Source organism: Lonchura striata, chromosome 2 (genome assembly GCF_046129695.1).
Source record: "Lonchura striata isolate bLonStr1 chromosome 2, bLonStr1.mat, whole genome shotgun sequence".
NCBI classification, from domain to species: domain Eukaryota; kingdom Metazoa; phylum Chordata; class Aves; order Passeriformes; family Estrildidae; genus Lonchura; species Lonchura striata.
This window is the reverse complement of record NC_134604.1, coordinates 26761053-26779901: the sequence shown is the minus strand read 5'-3', so window position 1 is coordinate 26779901 and position 18849 is coordinate 26761053. Positions and strand designations below refer to the sequence as shown.

General features: G+C 47.9%; 1 protein-coding gene across 2 annotated transcripts in view; it reads right to left on the bottom strand.

Annotated features, from left to right (window-relative positions):
• Nucleotides 1-18590, bottom strand: part of LOC110480705 (galactosylgalactosylxylosylprotein 3-beta-glucuronosyltransferase 1) — a 28079-nt gene extending 9489 nt beyond the window's left edge. The window contains exon 1 of one of the 2 annotated variants that reach the window (XM_021548845.3): nucleotides 18359-18590. The gene's annotated coding sequence lies outside the window, so the exon portion shown is untranslated. The remainder of the gene's footprint in view (nucleotides 1-18358) is intronic. The other variant, XM_021548843.3, reaches the window with a different exon arrangement.
• Between the last annotated feature and the right edge of the window lie 259 nt (nucleotides 18591-18849).

Genomic DNA, 18849 nt, shown 5'->3' with positions numbered 1-18849 from the left:
CTTCAGGTCCAAACCATTATCCAACTTGACCAACTCTGGTGCAACTGAATAGAAGCTTTTAGCTATTTCTGTTGCTCTAAAGAACCTCCCACTATTCCATGATGAAACCACTGTCCTTGAGTTAGGGTTGTTCGTGTTGCTGATTCTGAAGCTGGAGAGGACTGCTACTTGCCCCCTCTTTGAGACTTGTGCTTGTTCCTGAGCTTTGTTGTACCATTTAATTTGCTTCTTTTGAGCAACTTTTTAGAACTGTGTGCAAAATTTGTGTGCCTGAATATGCAACTGGACAAAACAGTCAGATGTCAGGCATCCTCTAGATAGCCAGTGCCTCTTAACACTTCTGCAGTGTTAATTCATCCTCCTTAGGCAGATGCATTGAGGCAATCAGGCATGCATTCTATCATCTACTAAGCGTTCCATGAAATCCCTGCCTTGGTCATTCCACAGTGCTGGTGATGCCTGCTGAATGTTTAATTATCCCTCATCCCTTTCTGCTTCTGGTTTGCAGTGTTTGGCCATTGCAGCATTTTGTTGAAATCACAGACTTTGGCGTACCCACCAGGCAGTACCAGGTCCTCCTGCACTCCTAAGGCTGAAGGCATTTTGAGGGAAGGGAGTGATGGCATCATGCTGATACAAAAGATTGAAAGGAGGTTCAAACTGGTTGGCTCTAAATTCCTGCTCGGCCAGGGATTTTTAGTGTACTGAAGGCCAGTCAGCTAAAACCAAGGTTCTCAAAGGGATACAGGCACATTTTGTCCAAAAGCAATTCCTTGCCCAGGATTTGGATCCAGCAGCTCCTCATCTGTCCAGAGTGGAAGGATTATCTTGCTTCAGCCTTAGAGAGTTGTGTAAAAAGAAATATGACAACTGGTCTAAAAGGGCTCTGCTGTGACAGCAGCCACAGGGTACTCCTGAAAGATATTAGGAGATGCTAATCTAAATTTATCTTCTGGGACCTCTTAAAATGTGTCTTTAATTGTTTCTCTGACATTTTACCTTGGTGTCCTGAAAAAAACAAGGAATATGCAGTTGCAGGGTTTGTCAGTGCCCTACCACCAATAACTGTCAATCCTATTTCAGCCACATCTGACAGAAGACTAGCATGTCCCAGCAACTCCTCTGGTGGGCAAGTGGATGTTCATAAGCCCTATTAAGGAAATTACTGCAACACAAGCTCATTCCTTGTTCAACACCAATGATGGAGCAGTCCCTTAGGGAAACATATTCCCACTGACTGCTCCCCAAGCCAACCATTAGCGGTGCAAATATCTAATGTTTCTTACCTCCTCACTCAGGAAACACCATGGTGCCCATTTCACTACTTTCAAGCTACAAAAAGCTGATGAAGAAGTGGACCAAGGAAGCTGCGTGGTCAGGGGTACACAGGAGCATTTTGGTGATGTGAGCAGGAGCCTTGTGCAAGCAAACATGCTGGCTCTGCTTACCTTCATTGCTGTTTGGTGACTGGATCTGGGGCAGGTACAAGAACATCCTTCAAGCTTTAGTTCCAAAGGCATAGGTATTTGGTAAGCTACAGATCCAGGCCAGACACAGGGCAGGATGTTACTCACACCAGAGACTACTTTCCCTAGAGGAAATCTTTTCTCTTACCAGCGTAGCAGCACAGAGTAAAAGCTTCCCATCACTCATGGCTGTGAGAACCAACAGAGCCACAAAAGAAATCCAAGGATTGCTATTAAAAACTACAGATACCTAGGCCCACCCAGGCCCTCGCTCAGGGTCATCACAGCTCCTCGCTTTCTCTAGGATGCTTGCAATTACAAATGTCCCTGCAATGAAGTTTCTATGCAGCATCCCTGCTACTGCTGCAAACTCAGGTTGCTTCTGGAGGAAAAGAGAGGAGGAGGCAGACGTGACAGCTGTGTTACCAATAGAGCACAGAGGAGAGTGGATGAGACTTGGAAGACTTTTATACAAATTCCTTTTCTAGTTCTTTCTCATTCTCCCTCTTCCAGCCTGACCTGTTCATGCTTCCCAAACTGCAAACAAGTGAAGATGCTGCCTGTGTGTGCAACTTCCCTGGTGTTCCTGCTCATTTATTTCTGCATGCATCTTCTCTCTATTGCTTCCAAAGCAAGCAAGGCTGAACAAGTTAAACCCTGCATAAAGCCCCAGGTAATTTGTGAACCTCACAGAGGAGCTGACTTCAACCCCATTTAAAAAAATCTCTATTGAAATATTTTATTTTCTCTTTAAAATGTTACCTTGTCTCCCCCACTGTCTCCCCTTGCATCCATCATGCATACTCTTCTCTGTTGCTTTATATCTTTCACCCGCCTTTTCTCAGTCCTTCAGAGTCTCTTTTCTTCCCTGTTTCCAGGACTACAGAAATCCCCTGGCTTACTAATAATTTTAGCCTTTGTCTTCTGTCCTTACCCACACAAAGGCCCTTTACATTATCTTAATGTCCACCCCTCATGGAATATTTCCCACAAAGTGGTCCATTAAAGCATCAGTCCATCCTTCTGAAAACACAGCATCAAAATCCAGTCACATATGGATGCCTCTAGGTAGCTTGCTGATGGCCCCAGTGGGGCTTACAGAGGTTTACTGCCCATATTTTTACCTACTTTTTATAATTAAAACCAAAGTCTCCTAAGTGGCTTGGATTAATTGCATGCCTGCTGGCAAACATTGCAGTGTGTATTCTTGGCACAATCAGCTACCTTCCTTCTATCTTTAACCCCTCTTGGAGTAGATCCTGTTAAATGAGATTCAAGATCAGAAGAAAATTTTGTGATTATCTAAACCCATCTCTTGCGTTCATCTGGTAATTCCTGGATTTAAGCTGTAGAGGGCAGGGACTATCTCTTAATGTGCTTGTACAGTCCAGCACTGATCCCAACGGGAGCCTTTGGATGTGATTGCAATACAAATATTATTGATTGTACTCTCTTGCTGGCTCTTCTCCTCCCTTGCTATTTCTCCTGTCCTGCCTATTCTGCGTTCTCTTTCCTTTTTTCTTTTTCCCTAGTGTCTCCTGCAGCCCTTGTTTGTGTTACACACCCTTAACAACATTAGCTGAATGTTTGATGGATGCCTTCAATATGCTGCCTGTAGCCTTCTTGAGCTGTTTTCCAATTACACATCCCTCTTCTTAATTTCATCCATCAATCTTCTGCTCTCCATTAAAAAATAAACAAACACACAGAGCACAAAGCTGAGTATGATAGGACAAAATGTTTCTCATACTACTCTGGCTTCATGCTGCTTTGTCAGACTTCTCAGCTCCTGGGATGCAACACCACTCAGTCTCCATTTAAGCTCCTCTTCTGACACAGGGGGCATTATTTGAAAGGATTCAGGAGAAAAAAATGAGAGAAGCACACTGGGGGAAGAGCTGGATTCCCTGGAATGATGCTGAAGAGAAACAAGATCTGGCTGAGGCACAGACCATCACATGTGACCAATCTCTTAATCTGTTACTGACTAATTACCAACAGGGTACAAATTGTTACAGGCAGGACAACCCAGATATTGAGAGAGGGATAAGGATTCCAGGCTACAAAATGACCCAGGGAATGACTTTCTCCCTGAGCTGCAGAGTGAAGGGACATGCTGGGTGAATGGCAGAAGGGTGAAAGTTAGGGAGAGATGCAGCCGACTGGTATAAGGCTGATGCATTCCAGTGCCTCTGATTTTCCAGCCCTGTTCTCAACAGCCCTGTTGAGAAGCTGCTCAATTTACATCCTTTGTGATAGCTCAGGAATGGTTAGGATCACACGGGCTCTGGTAGCTCTCTGAGGTTTTGGTTCTGCCCTCTGCCTGCCTGATCCAGAATGAGAACCACTCATTCTCATCCAGAATGAGAACTACCAAACCAAACTCTTTGAAAAGTTTACTCTGCAAGAGATGATTTTCCAGCCTCTGGTTCAGGGCAGCTGTCCTGTTTGAGCCAGGCTTACAAGACTCTGAATGCTGGACCAACCCCAGGTCCAGGACCGTACAGCTCTAGTCAGAGACACAGGCTCTAAAGATCCTCACCTTCCCAGAGGGACAAATTTCACAGTTCAAACTATCCCTTGGGAACATCCTGCCATCCAGTGTAAGGATTTTCTAGGCAAGCGCCCAAAGCAAACTACTCTCAGGTAACGGAGCCAAAAGTTTCAAGACACACTCCCTAATCTTGGTTTAAGCCATGTTTTCAAGCCTGCTGTTCTGTGTGTACCCTGGGAGGAGACAGGTGTGGAGAGGGGAGGAGTCAGGGGTGTGAGGAGCAGGGCTGGAGCAGAGCTGCAGGTAGCTGCGGATGACTCTTAATTTCCCACACCAAAGCTGTCAGCAAGGTTTTTGGTTTGTTTTGCCTGCGTTTTGCTGCCTCTCTCCACCAGCCCCTAGCCACCTTGAGGAAGTCCATGCAGATTTCATGAGTTCCCTAACTCCCAGTGTGGGAGATGTGATGCTGAAGGCAGAGCAGGGAGCTTTCAATTATTGATGAGAGCGACCTCTCTTTAAACAAGGAATGCATAATTCATGGCAGCGCCGGTATTTGTGGTGAGCAGCACTGGCTCAGTCTCTGCCTTGCTGAAATGCACAGGAAGCTGCTGTGCCCTCTCCCCCATTCCCTTGGGCCCATCAGAGCCTTCAGTCAAAACTACAATAGTGCTAAAAACTGAGACAGTCCGAGATGCTGCAGTGCTTCCCCTCGCCAGGCAGCTGCCTCCCTGGTTGAGATGTGCGCGATAAAGTGGGAGGATGGATTCAAGGAATCACAGAAGTGGGTGGAATGGGTTATTGCTCTGGGATAAGCTCGGGTAATTACTGTGCAAACACAGCCAAAACAGGGCATTTCTCAGTAGCGAGACTCCTCCGACCCCCAGACAGGTCTTCAGGAATGGCATCGTTGTAGGACAGAAAGGGTAGGCTAGATCTAAAGGATAGTGCCTGAGGGTTCAGATCCAATTGTATTTCTTGTGGGGGTGGAAAGAGAAGGGAAAAGGCAGATTTGGTTTTCTGCTCAGAAAGTAGCAATTTCTCCCCTAAACCCTGCTGAAACTGGATGGCTGAAAAACAAAGTGGGGGAAAAAAGAAAAGAAGCAGTTTTTGTAGGAAGCGAAATGTTGATCATACAATCCTGGACAGTTTTGGATTGGAAGGGACCTTAAAGATCATCTAGTTCCAACTCCTCTGCTGTTGGCAGGGACACCTTCCACTAGACCAGGTTTCACAAAGCCCCATCCAACCTGGCCTTGAACACTTCCAGGGATGGGCTATCCACAACAACTCTGGGAAACCTGGGCCAGCTCCTTTCCACCCTCAAAGTAAAGAACATCTTCCTAATATTTAACCAAAGCCTACCCTTTTTCAGATTGAACTCATTCCCCCTTATCCTTTCACTACAGACCTTTGTAAAGAGTCCCTCTCCAGCTCTATTGTAGCCCCTTTTAGGTATTTGAAGGTGCTCTGAGGTCTCCCCAGAGCTTTCTCTTCTCCAGGCTGAACAGCCCCAGCTCTTTCAGACTGTCTTCATAGGAGAGGTGGATGGAACAGGGAAGAGAAAGGCTCTGATCCCATAACTGGGATCTTGACCTCCCAGTAGCCCAGGTAATAGTAGGAAACTGCAGTTCTGTCCCAAGGTGTAAGAGTGCTTTTCTGCTGGGGGTTTTAATCGTCCCTCTGCTGCAGACCTGGTGAAGGGCTGCAGGCAAGTGACACCTGCAATCTGAATGAAGTGAGCACTCCCCTACTGCTCATGGGGAGAGAGGGCAAAGGAAAATTAACAGAGTCCCCTGGAGAGACAAAACCCAGGGAACTACAAATAATAAACAATACAGGGAAGGATGGCCAGGTCCTTCCCCACAGCAGGAAGAGTAGAACTACCAGCAGCTGTGCAGTTTCAAGGCTCAGCTCCATCAACACTCTGTCCCTTGGTGCGCAGGCTCCTGTGGGGACAACTTCCCCAGGAACTGAGTCACTCCCAATGAAACAGCTGCCCTTCCCAAGCTCATGCACCTTTTTCTCAGACGCAAAGAAAGGCTTCATCCTCTCCTGCCACCTCTGATCCCTTCACCATATGGGAGCACAGTTACTTCAGCCCAGAAACCAGGCTTGTCCCTCAGGAATACACCATGAACAACCCCCATCCCTCCACTGCCCATGTGAAGCCAAGTTGAGCACTCCTCAAAGCTTGGTCTGTGAACAGCTTGACACGGCACCTTTGTGAAGAGCATCCTTGTCCTAAACATGTGGCTTGTGTGTGGGAGCATGGACTGAAGGAGGGTGATGCTTTATACACGGATTTCTTTTGAGCCAAAAAAAAAAAAAAAAAAAGCCACAAACCCAAAAGAAAACAAAAAAAGAAACTTTGACAGAGCTAATTAAATCTGCTGGCTAGGTCCCCCAGGAGCCAGTACTTTAGGGACAGCACGTGGCTCAGCCTGCTATCCCCAGGTAGATCAAGGGTATCCAGGCCCTATCTGGGCTATCAGCAGGAATGGAGATAACCCAGTTTGAATACAGACTAGACCTTGAACTTGGCTGCAAAGCCCGTCCTTGCAGGGAGCCTTCCAGAGCCTGAAAAAGGAGGTCTAAGCCAGGCTATTTTTAATCAGCCCAGACCCAAATGTCCTTCACTGCTGATCCATACAACCTGTCACCACATTCCTGCCCCCTGAGCATAGGCAAGGGTGGGCTGTGACTCAGAGGGACACAGCCCTCTGCCCCATCACGATTTCCCTGCACTGCAGAGCCGTAATCCAGGGGTGCCAGAAATACCCAGAGAAAGATTAGCAGCTCAGGCCCGAAGAGAAGCAGGGGGTACCAGATGTCTCCTGAGAAAGCTTGCTCTCTCCTGAAAGAGCTCTAAGCTTGGAGTTGTCCTGTCTTGAAAGGGAACTCGGGGGCTTATTCAGACATCAGCTTCTGTTCCCTGCTGCTGAGCTCTGGCAGAACTGAGGTCCTTTTTAGATGCTGATGACTATTACAGAATAATAATTCCAAACGTATCAGCATGAATCAGCCCAATATCTGCATTAGCCAAAAAAAAAAAAAAAAAAAAAAAAAAGCTTTTTTTTTCTTTTTCCAAGGAGGCAAAATAATTCTAAGGAAGCAAAAACAATAGTGGATTGTTCCAAAGTTTCTGTATATCTCATTCAGAGCTTTCCCTACTGAGTTAACAGCTGATGTCTGTTCAGCAGGAGTGGGAGCTGTCATTTTACAGCTTTTTTACAAAAGCAGAAAGGAAAAAACCATAGTATTGCCTTCCAGAACATTTTCAAAGATGGAGAGGAATTACTTTTTCAGAGAAAAAGATATTAGGCATTATTTGATGGATAACTACATTTCACAGGTGATTGTTATGGGGGGGGGGGGGAAATCACATTGATCACGAGCTCAATAAAGATATGGGGCCCAAAGGCCAATGCTGTTCCTCTGATAGGAGCCAGGATACAGAGAGAGGCTTTGATCTCAGCTGTGTGTCAATATGACATCAAATGCAGACCTCCAGAGGAACAAGCTATCACTAATGCACACTCTTGATTGATTTAGACAGCTTGTTTTCCTCCTGCTTTCAAAGGCAATGTTGAAATGCTCTTCCCTGTTGGACTGCCCCATTACTCCTAGGGAGGGCAAAAGAAAGCAACGGAGAAGCTGCTCTGGCTGAAATCACAGTGCAAATGAGTGGGGCAGCAGTTATGCCATTTAAAACACCAGTGTAGTTAAATATGTCTACTGGCTTCCCAAAATCTGTGAAAGCACTGGCATTTTAATGGTTACATGTGCACGCTGGCCCCCTGAAGAATCAGAGCCCTGATCTGTTATTGTACAGAAAGAACTGTGGGCAGAGAATGAATGCACGGTAAAGGCAAGAATCCCCCTGAGTTTTTATTTGGGAATGCTGGCTGAATTATGTGATCAATAAAAGCATCGTGCAAACAGCAGCTTTGTGTGGAATGTTCTGGTGGGTGGCTGCTCCATATAGATTAAGACAGAGAGGACACTGGACAGCACTGATGCCACATCATGCAGGTGTTAGTTGTGTGAGGTGACAGAGAAGAGAAACACCACTTTGGTGTCTTTGATGGACATTGTTGCTGTTGCAGCTCTCTGAGCTGTGTAAAATACGCTCGCTTTGTAACTGGCTGAGACGTCCAAAATGCTAATTCTGATTTCTTCCTCCAAATAAATAATCAGCACTCATTATTTTTGCCACTTGCTGTGCAGCATCCAAGTGTCATGAGGACACTTTTAGAAACAAATGCAGAATGGATAAATTGGCACCTAGAGAATTGTCTTTTGCAATTGATAAACGTTATGGTCCGCTGCTTGATTTGTACCTTAAATGCCACAGCTGATCTGTATAGCTTGGACTTGATTAAAAGAAGCACTAGAATGAAAATTAGAGTCAGCAGACAGTGTTTATTTTTCTGCCTTCTGCATGTGAAATAAAAAGGGAAGAAGAGAGCAAAAGAAAGAGGGGCAGGAAGCTAGGACTGTCCTGCTGTCCTTCCCTGTCCTAACAGGGAAGCTGTTGACTCTGGACTACAGGCAGGCCACATCCAAATCATGCACCAAGATGTTTGAGATCAAGAGACCCGTATGCAATTCCCACCTTCTGGGAATGCCAGGGGAACAATGTCTAACTTGGGCACTGGCAGTAGCTGCTAGCATATATCCCTGCATCATGATCAGAGTAAGTTTTATGTTGTAGAAAAAGTAAGTAGTGGATGCATTTGGGTGAACAGATGGAGCTGAGGAGTAGCAAAAGTCACATGCCCCTTTCTAACAACAATCCAAGCCTACCAGAAAAAAAGGATGTGGGTTTTGGTTTCTGCTTTTCCATGTCTTGCACAGTTAAAATGGAAGAGTCTCTTGGGAAGGCAAGGAAGGCTGTGAGGGAATTGAGGGCAGAGGAGCTCACAGTCTGAGAAACAAACTACTCTTTCTCTTAGAGTGCATGGGGCTTGCCATAGGGTTTGCTTGTATGGGGATTCCTCTCTGCCATGTTCCTTAATTGCACGTGAAAGCAGCCTGGTCTGAAAGTGTCTTTGCATGTAGTGTTTACAAAGCTTCCCTTGGGAGGGAGGTCAGCCTGTGCTCTATTGTTGAAATTGTGTGCTTCAGGCTGCCCGAAGCCTGGATGCAAAAGGGGGTTGATACTCCCCCAGGCTGGGGAGTTGCCTGCTCTATCTGTTTCCTGAGATTGGAGTATCATCTTTGCACAAATACAACCATAATAACCCTGGGAGATGTGTCTCCCCAGCTCTTACACCTCTGCACTCAGGGTGTGCTGGGCAGTGCTGTCCTTCTTACCTGTCCTTCCTACCTTACTTCCACATCCATGGGCTGCCAGTTGGCCTTGGACTGAATAACTCATGAATAGATACTTCTGGCTGGAGAGGGAAGATGAACTAGGCTTTTTTTTGAACCCTTCTCTGCAGTTTGAGAGCCCTTGGAGTTTCCAAGGCAGACCAAGTTGGCCTGGAAAATCAGGTCAGATAAGAGTGGTTTCTTCTTAAAACCAAAAATGGGCTGCTGCTGTAAATCTGAGAGGTGGATATGAATCTCTCCTGATTCTGGGGATGAATCTGGCTCTCTCCTTGTGCTTGGGGAAGGAAAGTTCTCTCTGGTTATGAGAATGTTTGTGGAGGTCAACAAGCCAGGTTGGGTATTCCTAGCTTCACCCAGACACATGTGAACTACCTCCATCCGTTACCAGCTCTGCAAAAAATATCCCTGAAGGGTCAGCAACAGCTTCTAGGCAGAAGAAACATCCAAAAACTGCTTGGGAAGGAAGAATAAAGAAACTGGAATTTGCTTCTGCTGCTGTAACTTATTTCTAGGCCACATATGTTTGTTCTGGTGCTCAGGTTAGGACCAATGTTTGGGTTAGGAAAGAAATACTTGGTATCAGATTTTATCAGTCTGGTAAGTGCAGTGCAGAAGGGAGTACACAAGAGCAGAAATCTTGCCTAGTGACTACTTTGCAAAAGTGTTTAACAGTTCCAGGACTTGGTTTGACTTCAAGAGAGCTACAATCCAAGTGTGGCTTGGCTTGGCATGGCATGGCTTGATGGACTATGAATAAAACTTGCTGAGATGGCAGCTTATCTACCACTGAACAGAAGCTGGTGTTGACAAAAAAGCCACAAGCATCCTCTGCAGCACCTCCAGGAGAGGCTGCTAGGTGGGAAGATGTGTATGGGGTTTGTCTAGCAGACTGACATGCCTAGGAGCACAAGTGATAAGACTGGCCATGATACAGGAACAGTCTTGGATTTATTCTTAAAGAGAGTGACAAGAGAGGCTCTTTGAGGTGGTAAGAGCCATTTTAAATGCTCCTTTCCCAAAGAATCCTTTGGGGTAAAGTATATTCACCCCTAAAAGTCTGCACAGAGGTCAGCAGTGATGATCTTAGAAAAATGCTTATGGGTGTCCTGTGACTTTGTAATGGTCCTGTTCCCTTGTAATGGAGCTGGTGATGCATATCAATCAAGTAGTAAGAGATTTATTGTGTTTTCTCTAATGCTCCAAGAGTCCTATTCTAACACAAAGTTAGAGACCTCACTTTAGCTGTAAAAAACCCTCCTGTTATAATTGGATGACATGCTGCTGAGCACTGTAGGTTTGAGAAAAATAGGAAACAGTGTGACAGTTGCTAACCAGAATGGGAAACACACTGGGATTACTGGAGGAGTTATGGAGAAGCCTGTGGGTTGCTACAGTTCAAGAGGGGCTGGTATTCCATGTTAGAGGGCAGACATGTGAGTTAAGGCAGAGCAGGGGACTTGACTGGAGAGAACACCTGAAATAACTAATTGTTCACAAAACAGAAAATGTAAGAGGTTGGTGGGAGTAGGATGGAGGAGGTGGTTCCAAGGGCAAAAAGAAAACAAAAATAGGCTTGGGGAATATTGTTGTGGCAGCCAGGCTGAGATCTGCCACTTAATAACACTTGACAAAATGCAAATAATTTCTCCTTCCTAAAGATCTGCCAGGGGATGCCTCAGCTATCTGGGGTCAATGATTAACACTCCTACCTCCTTTTCTATTGCTCCATGGAGACGAGGAGCTGACACACATGTCAGAGGGAGGAAAAAACTTGCTGTGGACCGTGGAGCAGCAGGATTTGCCAGCTTGCCTCTGACTGCCCAACACAGCCCTGAGATACAGCTCAGCTGGGCTCGTGTTTGACTTCAGCAGACGCTGCTTGTGGGCTTTGTAGAGGTGCACAGGGATAATCAGGATTTAGTTTCTGTTTGCTTGCTAATTTCAGCCCCTGCTGTGAGATTTGGATGTTTCTGAGGATTCTGTATTAGCTTTAATGATTAAAAAATTGTTTCAATGCTTAGTGAAGAAGATGCATGATCTATCATAGAAGCCGCTTAGCAACAGGACTCATTAAGACATGTATTAGTACAGAAAGATATCCTTGCCCCAGCGCCCTCTTGGAATGACTATCCACTCATCTAAACAAGATAAAGGTCTTTGCTAGCCTCCTCTGAGGCCAGAGGATAAAGCAGTCAACTGTGAAACAAGATTTCTTGGTTCTTTTTCTGGCTTCAACGATGCGTCAGTATGTGAATCTGGGCAAATCATTTCACCTGCTTCAGTGCCTCAGTTCCCCCACAGGTGAGATAAGCACACCAATGTATAAGCACTCTGGGGAAATGACTTTCAAGTGCCTAAGCTCATTAGAGAAAAAACAACCAGTACAGAGAATAAAACTGTCTCAGCCCCTTGCTGGTAGTTTGTACTAACCACACAGTTCACTTTGTCCTTCTGAAGCCCCACACACAGTTAGCTAATTACAGGGGGGAAAAAGATCTTCTCCTAGCTCCTTACCACCTGGTGGTAGCCAAGCACAGATGTTAGAACTTGTCATTTGGTTTAAAAGAATTAATTTTAGGCAAAGCATTTCTGGTTATCCTTCAAGGAAGGAAAGGGTCTGCCAGTTCTGGGGCAGGATCTAATTTTGCTCGAAGGAACACTGTTAAATACCACGTCTGAGAGGAGAACAGTAATACTTTGTGGTTAATTCCCAGAGTCATTCACTGAATCTCTCAGGCAGCAACATTCTTAGGAGGAAAAACAGAAGTGGGGTGAAGGAAGCAGGTGTAAGAGCAGACATTTCAGTCCACAGTGAAAACCTGAGGCATTCCTGATTTTTTGGCTTACATGCAGGACTTTGAACTTCATACCTGGATGCACAAGCTGTGGTCACACCTTAGTGTGGGGTAAGGGTAAAGGAAACATAAATGAAAAGAAGACAAGGGAAGAAAAATAGGAGTAGGTGAGAAACTTAGGTGTGACTGAAAGTGATTCCTGAGGAAGGGAAAGAGAACAGAAGAAATGAGGTTAATGGGAATGTGAAAGTCTGAGAAAGAAGGGGGAGGAATGAACAAGGGTGAGGAAGCAGGAGACCCAAGTGGGACAGCAAGCAGGAGGCACAATCAAATCATCTGAGTGCTCTCTGAAGAGATTGCCTATTTTGTTTCTGCCTTTTTTGTGTGTGTGATCTTGCCTTAAAATTGCAGGAATGTGGCGGCACAGCACTGGCGCTCTGATTTATTAATTCCATCCCGTCCCACAAGCCCATAAAACAAAAGCATCTGTGTTTGCTCAAGAGAAAACCATGAAGGGCCTCATTCACGTCAGAGGTGGAGAGAGAAGCTGGCAGATAGAGGAAAGTCATCGTCTCCTTCCTTTTCACCTTTGTGTGGATCTGGGCTGGGGGAAGGGCCTCGGGAGAGAAGGATCCAGGGGATGAAGTATCAGCAGGGAGAAAGTTAAGATCACCCTGACATTTGTGCTGGAGAAAGTGGAGGGGAAACACAATGAAGACAATGGCTGGACCAGTGAGGAAGGCAGCCCAGCATAGCAGAGGGGACAAGATCCCTTTCTGCCACCCAGGCTCACCCAGCACTGGTCTCTGAAGTGGCACTTTGTGCAGTATTACCCCAATGAATGTCAGTCCCGTTGCTGTGGTCACAGTCAGGGCTTCCATGAAGCCTGGCACTGTTGTCTAACTCATAGCTATGGATATAACCATAAAAATAAATGAAATCTGCCAGTCATAGGAGAAATACCCCATTACAGCTGTTTTTAGCTTTCAGAATGAGGGAGGGTCAGGACAAGATGAATGTTAACTATCCTACTTTAAGAAACAAGGCATGGAGGGGGAGAGGAGCCAGCAACCTCTACTCCTGCCAGGCAAGGGTCAGCTATGCTCTTTCTATCAAGAGGCATTTGGACATGTTTATTGGGAGCAGAGGACCTTGCTAAAACCCTGCCCTTAAGGACAGAGTCTTTAGAAGCCAGGCAGCCATCCCTGCAACGCCCCAGGGGAGCATCACCTCAGGGGAGGCAGGGTCTGCAAATTACTGCTGCCTGCCTGGCCCTTGGCTTTTACTCCAAGTTCTCCCACACAAGGATTGCTGAGGAGCAATCCTGCTTTGCTTAGCAAATCACAGTTCCCATGTGCCCTGTACTCCCACACACAGACCCACCGTGAACTTACAGAACGAGACAACACTGCTGCTCTAAAATCTTTTATCTGGAGCTGAGATTGCCCGACTGCTAACCCTGTTCAGCTCCAAGTAATCCCAGCACTTTGCTTGGCTGGAGGTTGGCTGTACTGGGAATAAATGCCCTTGTTCACATTGACAAGAGGTAACATCCAAAGAAAACCGTTCCCTTTTGCAATGCAGCATTATTCATAGACCAGCACCACATAAAGTTGCCAGGACGCTGGCAGTCTGCTAAAATCCACAACACGGGCAGGGGAAGTGGCAGCGTAAGCACCACTGGACCAGATCAAATCTCAGCAGAAGTTAACCTGAACCTGCTCCAGCTGACAAAACCCAAGCCTACAAGAGCTAAGTGTCAGCACACAGGCTGGAAAATAACCTTTTTTTTTTTTTTGCTTCTGCCTGGAAATTAAAACATGCCCTAGTGGTCTTCACTTAAACACGTCTGTGTCCTTTTGTCCTTCGTCTTACATTGATCAGTGTTTGGGGGTTTTGGAAGGTATAAATAATCCTGTGCTAGAGGATGTGAGAGGTTGAACCCTGAAGATTTAGATATCTTTCAAGTGGACTGCCCTGTCCAGTGATGAACAACCTACTATCCGTCACAATTTCTCCTCTTCCTGAATCCTACACTCAGCACCAGCAGCATCTTGTAGCACAGACTTCCTTATGTCACAATGCACAGCATGGGAAAATACTTACTTTTATCATCAAATTGCTACCTTTCATGTTTTCCTGAATGCAGTCCAATTCCTCTACTGAGAAAAGCCCTGTAGAGAAGCATTCATTCTCCCTCTTCTGTGTTGTCAATTGCTTTGTTTTCCACCCCAATGTCCCTTCTCATGTGCCTTCCTGAGCTAACTAACCCCATCTTAAGGAATCTCTCTACGTGTGCCAGGCATTAGTGGGATTACCTGATCAGAGTGGGGATGAACAGCAAACAAAATCTGAAGGTCCCTTTGCTGGAGCCGTGGATCCCATTTCTGTGTCTCAGACCTGGGAAGCTGCATCTCATGAGGAAACTTAGATCACATTTTATATATCCCAGGAATTTGCAGAGTGCAATGTTTTCATCTCAGGCAGGAAGACAGTCCCCCACACTGTGTGGTGGAGGAGGGCAACAAGGTAGCTGACTGAACACTTGGGAATGTTAGCAAAGTAGATAAATTCGAGTTTTAAAGAAAGGCCTTTGGGAACACTAATGTCACATGACAGCAAGCTAGAAGAGATTTCAAGCTCTTAATTATGAGCCTGCACAGCCTAAAACAGCATGAAAGATTAAAGGACCAAGTTTCCATAAGTGTGCTGACCGCAGGTTGAGGTGCGGTTTGGAGATGTGCCCCAACCTGGAGATATCAGTGGGGTCTGACCAGTGTCCCTTTCAAAGAGCTTGGTCTTAGGCAGTCATGTGTGCACCTGAGATGAGGGTGCTGAGCCCCAGGTCTCATCCATGCCCTGTATTTATTAGACTTTTGTGGTACTGGTAGGTTTTAAATCACAGTCCTGTCAGGCTGAGCTGCTTCCCAGCAAGTGCTTCCCAGAGACGCAGGGGCCTCTTGCCTGTTAGACAGATGATCTGGAGCTGTCTCAGCTCTGACGTGATGAGCTGCCGTGTCTCCCTAGTAAAGAGGGGGTAGTCATCCTGACAAACAGCTCTGTATGTGGGCAGGGAGTGCTCTTAATCACACATGCAGAGTGCTTGGAGATCTTGGGATGGGAAAGAAAACCGTAATGCTTATTATTAGGTAGAAAGGCCAAGAGCAAAAAGGGCAGAGTGATTTCAGACTCCTCCAGGGCCCTGGAGGTGTGTGGGACCCAGATTCCAGTCTGGCTTATTACCTCATTTTTAGGCTTCTTCTTTTATTAGGAACAATTAGATACAAGGAGGAAGGGGACAGATATCATCTTTCCTGTGTACATCCTGCAGAATAATGGCAGAGCTTTCTCAGAGCAATTTTGCATGCTCAGTAAAGGGCATCTTTGAAGCCTATCAAATATCTCATCCCTTGTAGGCATACATATGAAGGCTTGCAGCACACGTCTTTATTGCTCCCAAGTATTGTGAACAAGGAAAGACCATCAAAAGTGCTCAAGGCGAGGAAGAAGAGGCCTTGGAAGTAGTTCCAGGAAGTGGATGGAGTTGTGGTGTGGCTTCTCATGATTGGAACAGAAACATTGCCTCCTGAGGCATTGAAGGAAAGCAGGAGGTGACTGTGCCTGCAGCACCAGCACCCTGGGAGAGAGGGGCAGCCGAGGCTGGAGTTGTGAAGGCACTGAGAAACACAGGGATGTGTAGAGCAAACTGTCATTGGCAGGTGATTACCATGGTGAAGAGGGGAGGAAAGCCATCCAGGGGTACAGCTGGAGACAATCCAATGCAGGCTCCTGCCAGCAAGCTGCCTGCTAGGTACAACTTTGGTCTCGGACACTAAGGACATCTCCTGGTCTACTGCTGAAGCAGAGCCAAGTTTCCTGCCAAAAAGCACCTTTACCAGTGCTTCATAGGCAAAAAGAAAGGATGCTGGGTACACAGGAACCATAGCCTTGAGCTGTCCAGTACAACCTTGGACACTCTGCAGGGAAGAAGTCACTAGAGAACACAGGCACTAGGCACCAAAATATTCCCAAACCATGGAAAGAATATGAATTTAAGGGCTGTACATTGTGGAAGTGTTTTCTCTCTGGCGTACATTTAGCTGCTGTATAGCTCTGTACAGCTCCCTAGGCAACAGTCTTCCCAGATGACACTGTAACAAAGCCCAAAGGTGCGGGAGCTTCCCTCATTAAAACCCTTGTCGTGGGAGCAAGTGTCCTCAGCCCAACTGCTTTGTTTTCTATCCCGTGGCTGTTCAAGTGTTTGGCAAGCCAGGCTGAGGCCCTTTGTTGTAAAGGTGGCTGCATCTCAGCTGTGCTCTGTGTTAGCTGGTTGAATGGCTTTGGGATTGCAAGGTTGCCTAGATGATTTCGCTATTATTATAATTATTATTACTATTACTATTATTATTATTACTACTCTTATTGTTACTGCACTCAAAATGCCAAAGAAGAGCTTTAACTTGATCTCACCCAATTCCTGAAACACTCGATACGATGTGTTAGCTGCAAATCTACCTCTGTACTATTATCTGCTCTGTGGAGCCTTAATCAATGCAGACTGAAGTGCCCTGAAAGCAACACCAAAGTCACTCCTGGGAGGGACAGGGGGAGGGAGGGCAGGAATCACAGTCATAGAGCTCCTGGCCTCACACCAGGCAGGCACAGCGTGGGCTCAGCTACTGGCGCTGTATCCCTGGTGTGCCTGCCAACAGAGAGATTCCAGGAAACCATGGAGCAGGCACCAAGCAAAGGTGGTTGAGCCCCCACATCCTGCTCCAGGGTGTGGAGAAAAGGGGATTGGCAGCATGCATGGCTGCAAACAGATGTGATACAGGCTGTCACATACAACTCTGCCAGTGGCCTCCTCCTGCCCTGCAACCCTCTCTATTGCCTGAGACTGAGGTCCCCATAATCTCCTACTGAGGAATTACATTTTGGAATAATGATAGCCTCCCTTCTGTGAGGTTCTTATCCTGCTGTCTCTGTGCACCTATCTCCCAGTTTGTGGAAGTGCTATATGGCCCCTGTTCCTAGTCTGTCTGAGGCTAGTGGGTCAATGCCTTGCATTTCTGCTGGCTGTCCAGAGGTAAAAGGTGTGAACCTCCCCATCCATTTTTCCCTTTTTTCACCTGATCAGATTTAAGCCCAAGCAGAAGTGGGTGATCAGACTCATGTGTGAATCTGCTGTACCTTGCTACACTCTCTGCATATGTGCTTTGCACAAGGAAGCCTCCTCTGGCACCAAAAAATGAGCTGAAAGCACCTGCAGTGGCTGCATCGCTCGCTCTCCCCCACTCACTTGCTGAGATGTGTGGACTTCAAGTTATCGGACAGGTATTTATAGCTTGTCATTATTGCTCTGCTATGGTGATGCTTGGTGCTGCCCTGCTGATTCCAACACCCCTTCTCTCCAGCTGCACAGAAATTGCCCCTTGGCAGCTTTCCCTAAGGAGTTACTGAGGAACTGGCTGCTTTTCTCCAAATTTGCAGCACCTTGAGGGGTTTCTCTCTGTCACGAATTAGCTGCTGAGCCTCTCCCTCTTCTCCCCTAGCCCGAGGATGGATGGGTTAGTGGCTGGAGCGGGAGGCCAAAAAAACCCGTACTTTCCAACTTGTCTAGCAAGATTCACCCCAAACTGCTCCAGAAAACCAGCAACTGCATCCTTCGGTAGATGCCCGTGTGCGATGCAGGGGTAGAACCGGGCAGAACCCTTGCCCAGACCTCCTACTCTTGCCCTCTCCCAATCCACCTCTCCAGAGCCCCTCACTGGGACGCCCATCTGGGGTCGTTTCCCAGCGAGGCAACCTGTGCCTGCACACAAACCCCCTTGTCGCCCTTCTGTAGTTTGGCTTCTCCGGTATTTGTCACCAAGAGGCGCAATAAAACCTCTCCGGGAGCAGCGGCGTGCCCGGGACTGGCGTTTGGGTACCCATGCTCGGAGATCCCGGCGGCGAGATTTCTGGGTGGACACACACCAGGAATGAGGGCATCTCCCCACAGCTGGAAAATTCCAGCCTGAGATTGGGATGTCGCTCCTCTGGAAGGTGTCCGGACCGAGGTGTGGGGGGATGCAAGGACGGGGGCTCCCCGTCAAGCGCGGAGCCTGTTCTGGCGCTGAGCAGGGATGAAGTTCGGGGATACAGCTGCCGATCGCGGGGCAGGGCATCCCTCCAGCGCCAAGCCGGGGGACCGCAAGGTCACCGCTGTATCCCCGGCGCTGCTCCCACCCCCAGAGCCCCGGTGCCCGAGCGCGGGGTCTCCCGCTTACCTGGCGAGATGGGCCGGTCACGGCGGAGACGCCGGGGCGCCGGGCGCGGGGCGGCACCGCGCCGGGGGCTGCCGGGGGAGCATCGCCCGCCGCCGGGCGGAGGCGTGTCCTCCCTGCGCCCTGGGAGCGGCACCGGCAGCGGCACCGGGACCGGCCCGTCGGCGCTGCCGGCGGATGGCGGCGCCCGCCTTCAGACGGCGGCGGCGATGCGGCTACGCGCGGCGCGGAGCCGATTTAAGGCCACCCCGAGCCGGGGGTGGGGGGAGCTCCAGGGCCGCCCGCAGCGGCTCCTGCGCGCCGCGCATCCCGCGGGGCCACCTTAAGCGGGGAAGGGGCGAGCGCGGAGCCAGCGAGGGGGAAGGAGCGGCGAGGAGCCGACCCGGGCCGGGAAAAGGGGGAGAGGCGAGCGGGGCCGGGCACGGCCGCAGCGCTGCCCCCGCTGCGCCCTCGAGCGGGGAGCGTTCCCTGCCCCGGGCCGGCCGCTGCTCTGC